The sequence below is a fragment of the Anneissia japonica genome, unplaced genomic scaffold, assembly GCF_011630105.1.
Source record: "Anneissia japonica isolate Jap-2015-1 unplaced genomic scaffold, ASM1163010v1 scaffold9668_len1562885_cov226, whole genome shotgun sequence".
NCBI classification, from domain to species: Eukaryota; Metazoa; Echinodermata; class Crinoidea; order Comatulida; family Comatulidae; genus Anneissia; species Anneissia japonica.
In genome coordinates, this window is record NW_022711326.1 from 1,456,650 (window position 1) to 1,465,360 (window position 8,711).

The 8,711-nt window shown below is 35.7% G+C and overlaps 1 protein-coding gene across 1 annotated transcript in view; it reads left to right on the forward strand.

Moving 5' to 3' along the window:
• The first annotated feature begins 5,808 nt into the window (after nt 1–5,808).
• The window catches only part of LOC117107445 (potassium channel subfamily K member 16-like), an 18,942-nt gene continuing 16,039 nt past the window's right edge, over nt 5,809–8,711 (forward strand). Inside the window, exon 1 of the mRNA XM_033249145.1 lies at nt 5,809–5,903. The gene's annotated coding sequence lies outside the window, so the exon portion shown is untranslated. The remainder of the gene's footprint in view (nt 5,904–8,711) is intronic.

Below are 8,711 nucleotides of genomic sequence, written 5' to 3' on the forward strand. Positions count from 1 at the left end.
CCGGTGTACTGCCCAATCACCACCAGAAGGACCCCACCGGAAATAAGTCTTCTAGACTTTCGTGGGCTATCCTTGGTGTTCCTGTCTCTTATACACATCTACATGGTATGCGATGTCATCATCAGGAATTTGGATTATTTGCTCTAAATTCTAAGGGAGGGGGGAGCAGATCTCCCGTCAGGAAAAGTCAATAATTTTGTCGAGGAGACTTCTTAGAAAAAGCATTTTACTGTACATGCAAAGATAGAATTGGAGTGACTGTTTTTAATTTATCCATGAAGGAATGGTTTATCGTTAGTTGTTCATGTTTCGAATACGTCACAAGCTAATCAGTAGATAATAATCATTATTTTTATAAATGTTAGCTTGCACGAAATGTACCGTAAGCGAGCATTATTATGATTACCAGGATAAAGTGAAAAAAAAAATTATGAGTATTTCAGTGGTAGATTCAAGGAGGCCCAGGCGGCCCATCATCCTTATTTTTTTCAAAATTTAAAAGGGGATAAAAAAAATTATATTCAAATTTAAGTCTGAGAGTACCATTTCCGGCCAACTAGAGGTGCCATAATCATAAATTTTCTTATCTCAGCCCAACCATGGTGGGGGCTGAGGTGGTCTACACTTCATCTGTAAAAGACCCTGGCCTGTCCCGTCTATTTGGAATTCCTGGACCCACCACTGTATTTTGAAAATGTAGTGCGGAAATAAATTTTAATTGTATTCCTTAAAATTAATTAGATACGACTTTAAAAAGGCTATAGACGCCAGAGCTTCCTAAGGGCTCCTCCCAGGGACCACTGTGAGGGCCCTGAGTGGCCACCTGGCCTACGGCCCAAGAATTCCTTACTTTGCAATTCGTCACCTCCTGTTATGGATGAATTCCATTACAATTTTACAGAATGTGTTAATTTGTGAATCCGCTTATACGAGAACATTTTAACTATTCTAGGATGATTTATTGTTATTGTCACTCCTACCCATACACTGTTGCTCCTGGTCAGGCCTAAAGGAAAGAATTAGTAGAACAATTTACATTTAAACCGAATTGTATACAATGTCTTTTTTTCATCGATTGTATTACCCAATCACGATGCTCTTTAGGATAAGTAGGATGAGCAACTCCATTATATGTGAGCGCTAACGCCAGCTGTATGATGAGAAAATATATCTGGCGTTTAAATCTGCGCTATGTCGTATGTCACTTGCCTGTATAGCGAGAGGCTGCAGGTTCGATCCCAATCATACAACTAAATACTTTTTATTGATGAGCTTCATACCCCTATGTTTGATACGATTATAACATCACATGTTCTAGCACTGTTAATATAATTTATCTATTTGTTTATATAAGTTGTACATCATACCTATAATTTAAACTCGTAATAGGTTCTTGGAATCGAACCTGGTGATTTTTTTTTCACTTGGTAATTTTTATGTCTAAATCAATATTCGATAATTTCGAGTCAGTAAAGCAAGGCAAGCTCACATCGTATGACTTGGTCTACTTTGGATTGCATTGGATTTATTCGGCGTGAACACAAATGATAACCCATGGAGAAAACTTATTTCCATTGCACGTGTATTTCAAATGGTGATATCATAGGCTATATTTGTATTACAACATATTAACCAGTGTGATCTATCATCCATCTATTATTGGTCATGATTGAACCAAGGATAGACATTAATAGGAAGGCCAGTACCCATCAAGCCTCAGGTTAAATGCTACAGGGTTCTACTCGGCGAGGCATAACATAGGCATACGCATTATAGTGTAAAGTACAATAGAACTCCTACTCCTTAAAACAAAGGTTGGCCGTTGACTCTGAAGTGTGAGAGCAGCTGGTCAATCAGCTAAATTGGTGGTATGCTCTGAACCGTGGGTATCTCTTAGTCTTCGGTTCAATTCCTATCTCTCTTTGTCAAGGGCGGCGCCAGGATTCTCCGACGAGGGGCCCAATCTCTCCGACAAGTGGTCCACCCGATTCTGCGAAGCCTAGCGGCCCCATCCCCCCCCCCACCCCCGGTCGGGAAAAATAAATTTGTCTGGGAATATTTTTTATTAAAAGATAATAAAATATTGTGTTAATTATGGGATTCATTATTTAAAAAGGATGTCGATGTCGGGGTACTAGTCCCCCTGTCTGTCGGGGAAGATCTTGCGCACCACTGTAACCCATACGATCGCAATAGTATACAACACCGACGGAGATACCCACGGTTGAGAGCAGCTTAGCTCAGTCGGCTAATTTGGTGTGTGCGCTGAACCGTGGAGATATCTAGGTCCCCGGTTCAATTCCCATCGCTACCTCTCCTTGTGTTTCAGCTAGAGGGCTGATATACAAGTTACAATAGTGCACCGCCTTTCGGATGAGACGTTTAGGCCGTTGGTCCCGTGTGTATTTATGGCCCATGTGCACGTTAAAGAACGCAGATCACTCTTTGGAAAAGAGTAGGGGATTGTCTCCCGGTGTACTGCCCAGTCACCACCAGAAGGACCCCACTGGAAATAAGTCTTCTTCTCTAGACTTTCGACTTTCGTGGGCTATCCTTGGTGTTCACACCGAATAAATCCAATCCAAATCCAGTTCAATCTAATCCAGCGCATCACCCCTTGTTCAGTTTTGTTTTTCTTGCTGCGTGGTGACCATAGCTCTCCCCCTCCCAGCAGTCACTAAAACACATCTGTGAGTGCTGTTAGTTGATTCGCCGATGACTCGACCAGATTGAGTTTAATGTCGTACCCACGGATGACTAGTTACCTCAAATATTAGCTTGTGACATCCCATAAATCATCCATCTGCTAAACCTCCGTGTAATGTGAACTACAGAGAACATATACAAAATAACATACCCCTCATTTCTACCATATCTTCTACGGAGATCTACGTGATATTATTTTAATAATGCTCTAGAAATATTCATACATGTTGTTGCACTGACAACCATCCTAGCAACTCGAGAAAACTATTACTTAAAGCGCCATGACTTCCAGGGGGTATGTACCTAATTGGTAGTCCTGACAATCATTCGACTACAAAAAAAAATCATGTTATTATATTAGGCCTAATTATTTACAATTTAGCTTCAATCGAATGCGTCAGGGCATTTTTCAGCCTCTAGATCGATCGATAATCCGTTGAATATTTAAAAAAAAAACAATCAATAAAGATTAATTTCTATATGGAAAAAAACGCCAGAGTTATAAAATATATTGTCAATTGTCTCCAGAGGCACGCTCACCGTTTACTAGGCCAATCCCTTGTGAAATTATATGAATATAATACAGTCAATTCTTAAAATCAATTGTTATTCAGAATTATGATTACAGTATACGATATCGTAATTACTGAACGATGGATTCGTATACAGATAATTTTATGTCACCGGTGCTCCGTTACCAATTAAATTGATATCATATATTAAAGGCCACGCACCGTTATAAGAGTCAGTGAAATGAGAGATAAACCAGATTGTTTGTATTTTCGGCAGACATACGAGGTGCGGAAACATTTTAAAGGGTGAACAAGCGTAATTTAATTACAAATGTTGTCTACTGTAATAATAGACCTAACCATAATAATATTATACAGTAGTGTATAGGCCTATATAATATTGTAGTGTTGTGGTACAGATCAAACAGCTACTGTTTTTGGTTTGACTTCAAGGTCCTTTTTAATTGTTCTCTTGTTGAAAATTCTAAAACGAAATTCAGTTTCTACTGCTATGTTTTGAAAATTCGTTGATTGACTTATTTAACAAATATAGAATTTATATATTCTGATTCTGATGCACAAACGATGTACTAGTACCCTCATCGATATTAAGATGAACGTTTCCGCCCCACAGGCTAAAATTATTGCATTTACAAAAATATAAAGGCCTTAATTACAAATAATGAAATTACACAAAAACATTAAAATACGCATTTACAAATTAGGAATGAATATTTACAAAATACATAAAAGATTACATTAAATATATAAAAACATAAATAAAAATTCTAATGCCTTTATATTTCTATGCCTTCTACACGAATCAACAATCATATTCAGCTCTTACATGTATTTCAAAAAGAATGTTTTAGGCACAAATGACGATAACGAAGATGACGTATTCGTTATCGTTTTCATAAGGTTGCGGAAACTTTCTAGTAGGCCTATGTTAGAACATACGCAAAACACGTTTGCTTGTTAGATGTGACATGCGCGTATTCCTGGCACTGTCCTGATTGGTCATTTTTAAGATTGATTGACACTCCGGGAAGGTCCATTAATTCAGATAATCCATATAATATAAAAAAAATACAAAAAATTACAAGAAAAATAATGAACAAAGTTACTAGGCCTATACAAATATGAAGAGTAATGTTCAAATGTAAAGGGACGGTTACTGGCTAATAAAATGTTACCTTCTTAATGTCAGTATTTTATTTTCAGAGCAATGACTGTTACATGAAGACGATTAGTGGATTGTACAATACATAAACATGATGAAGGTGTAGACCTATTTTAATGGTTTGTCTAGTCCAATAATAAATGGTTTGATTCACTGTTCCCTGGTTTGACAAACGACATAAAACCAATCGTTAATGGAGTGTTGATTTCCCAACAGGCAAATACATATTATAGATATATTTTACGCAAATTAAAAATGTATCGCAATACATGTAACAATGGTATTGTTTTGCCTAATGCCACGACATCAACATATGAAAGTGATATTAGCTAACGTCAAATATTTTCAAATAATGTCAAACATACATTCAAATGTGCCAGTTGAAATAGTCATGTGAGATATGTCATTTTTATTTTGGCTGTATTACAGCGCGCATGTTTATGCGCACCACCACGGGCACCGTCTTATTCGCTGCCTACGTCAGATCGTGGGAATCGCACATTTAAGTCGTATCGGATTAAGTAGGCCTATGCTCAGCTATGCATTACCGTTACGGTATCGCGCACACTGTCCACAGATAATAATTATTAATATCCCTGCCTCATATAGATTACTGCGCCTCCATCTGGGGTAAAAGAAGCATCCAGAATGTCCACAAAATTCGAAGCTGCAAAATCGATCTCTTCGCTTAATTCTCGAAGTACATCCTCGCAATCCCCTTCTGCACCTTTCTCAACTTTGCACCTAATGACTGTCTCTCAGCGAGTGGAATTTCAACTTGGCTCCCTCGCTTTTAAATCTCTTAAAGAATTAGCACCACAATACTTATGCCGACGTCTGTCGTTTCCCCCTCAAAGAAATATCACTACCCGTTCTATCTCCCTCAATCATCTTAACATTCCCAGCCCAAAATTAGAAATTTTTAAATGCAGCTAGCTTCAGTTACCTTGCTCCTACTATTCTCAACTCACTCCCATATTCGATGAAAAACACTCACTCCCTGGCAACATTTAAAACCAGATTCAAGTCCATCTTCTTCGATCGATGGTATTCGCTGTCGCTCTATTGATGTTCTCCTTTATCTTTATTCACTATTTGCAATTGAATTTTTACTTCAATGATGTATTATAACTGACCTTTTTAAACTATGTATAAATATTATAAATCTATTAATTCTTGATTTTTATGTAATTACCGTTTATTTTCTCTTTTTCTGTATTGTCTTTGAGTTGTCAAAGTATGCCCCTACGTATTACTACTATAAGCTATGCTGGAAAGGGTCACCTACTTTAAACATTGTGGAAATAAAAATGTTGGTTACTGTCTGTATGTACGTCTTCTCAGCGATGATACAATTGGCTTAAATGCTGATGACGTTTTATTAGTAGTAGCAGTTGGATCAATGCATTGCATCCGATAATAAACATTGCATTTATATAGTTGCTCAAGCGCGGACATTCTTGAGTGACAGAGCACAAACCCGGGAAATATATATATCATCTGTAAGTAAAACACCACTTCTTGATTTTTTTGGTTTTTAAACTATTGATTTCTGGTCCTATGAATTGTCTAATCTTGTTCTGTTGGAGCTGAATTTATGGAGACATATTGTGTTTCCTTGGTTAGCGTAAGCCTAATTATCAGTTCCATTGTTGTTGTGTGCATCGATTCTGTTTGTTCATTTGATATTTAATTTCTGATCACTGTATATTTTTAAATTTTACCACTACTGAATGATTTATCTTTTATACCTCGCAAACGCAAGGGGTCGAGAAATAAAATATTGTCGTTGTAATTGTCGACCGTTTTTGACTACCGTACGTTGTTCTCATCCAGTTAGTCAACAAGCATACGTTTCTCATTCCGTCTTCCATGTTGCATACTGATTTTGTGTTTATGTGTAATAGAAAATTATGTTCGTTTTATTAATGCAATTCTAATTCGACCCCGTTAGTGTAAGAATAATAACGCATCACTCGAGAAAAGTAATCCAAAATTAATTGAATTTTATAACGACTAGCAAATACCTCTTAATGTCATAATTGTGAAGGCAGAAAAGCTTTTTTCGCACTATATAAGGCTTACATATTATCTGTCATATTTGTTACACATCATCAGATATCAGGGTGACTAAGTAGAAATGTTTTCGACAATAAATTTAAAATAAAAGTCAGGTATGTTATGTTATCTATAAATGCATGCATAATGTATCGTAACTTACCCTGAAGCCACAGTCTACGACTACCTAGGTGTATTTGATTTGTTTGAAGCGATATAATAACATAGACCTATTCAATAATAATAATAATAATTTCAAAATGCATATGCGGTGCCAACATTTGTCATGTTTTTTGGGGTTTTTTTTGCCGGAGGAAGTTCATAAAAATATTGTACATATCTTGTATATTGTATATAATATATAAAAACATTTTACACAGGAGCCTAATACTCTGTAATACTCTGAAAAGCAAACAGCCGCATGCCCGTTTAGTAATTCAGAGTCTAACGTTAAAAAGCACGATTAAACAATACCGTAACTATGTTCATTGTAATAAATCTCTATAATTATTCCAATTCCCTTAAAATTTTCCATAGGCAAATGTAATTATATACCGTACCGAAGTGCGTGGATTACCATACAAATTAGTTGATATAAACAATAATAAATAATAATTAATAAATAAAATTATAAATAACGGAACTTTTGTAAATCACAATAAAAATCATTATTATTCTCTCACTTCAGAAAATTCCCATAAGCCTTAACTTCACGATCCGAAAGCAATAGGGTTGCATTCTCAGCTGAAATAGACCCGACCCGACCCACAAGGAATACTATCATTACTGTATCATAGTTGGCGAACTTTGTAAAATGTTAATGTTTTGGTCGGTTTTGGTCTGATTGACTGAAACAGACAATGCACATACATCTTAAAGTTCGCGGTCCAAATTTGTACACTCGAGGTCTGTTGTTGCGGGCAGCGGTCCGAGGGTATGCTAAGGCATATTACCAACTTCCGATGCGTACTGTGTTCAAGCTTTGAAAGTCTTTTCCGGCCATTTCGGTTTTGGGACACATTGGGACAAACAATAAATTATTGTCGGAATAAGAAAAAAATACGAATATTATTACAGTAAATAATAGCACCATAGGTTTTAGGCCTATTATTATTATTAGGCCTATTATTATTCCGTTATTATTATTATTATTATCAACCTTGATTTGTATACACTCTGTTAACATATTTCTTTCTAAGATCTCTCTTGAGACCATTAGCTGAGATAAATTAATTTGGATAAGGTAGTTAATGAGTAATACATGTACATGTCATCATAATTAGTTGTGATAATTTAGTGTATTGCTAGTTTGCCAGGGGAAGTTTTCCCAATCTTGATCTGGATACGATGCTTTTATGATAAAAAAAAAACTATTAACGCCCATACACAACGTACCGGTATATTTTTTTAGAATGTGTTGAATGTGTAGAAGTGAGAAAAGAGAGAGAGAGAGAGAGAGAGAGAGTGCTGTCTCTTATACACATCTAGATGTGTATAAGAGACAGCCAGTACACCGGGGTAAACCCCGTGACAAATAATCGTTTGTTAAATTATGATAATGTTTTATTATGTTGTTATTATTATTATTACTATTATTATTATTATTATTATTATTTTATTGATTTATTTTTTATTTTTATTTTGTTTTTATTTTGTTATTTTATTTTAATCATTTTTAACGACGGTGACCCGTTCAGCTCCTCGTTGCTGAAGAGCTGATATCAAGGGCCCTCATAACATAAATGCATTATACAATAATCTTCTTTTACATCAATGTAACAAGGCAAATTTTTAAATTTTGGTTTTTTTAGGACATTTTAAATTGTAATTTACTTTTCTTCTAAAATGGTGTTATATAAATAAATACATTAATATTAATCTTATTCTGAGAGGTCCTGTAACTACTATTCCAATTGGAATTATAGGCCTAATTCAAATTAATGACCATCCAAACGCCCAGTATCAAAATTGATATTCTTGACAATGTTCCAATAAAGAACTAAACGTAGAATCAATTATGGCCTCACGTCTGTCATTTTTCGGAGTCACCATACTCATATTCTGAATACGATAGGCCTATGTAATTTTGCTTTATCACTCAGTGCAGGTTTAATTTCCACGTGCGTCAAACCAAATATTTCTCACTAACACATCGAAACCACTTAAATTGTATACTGAATATTTGCTCCTTTTATTATCTCTTGATATGTGTCTTGCCAAATAATTTGGTCTCAACTGTTACAACCTTGTAA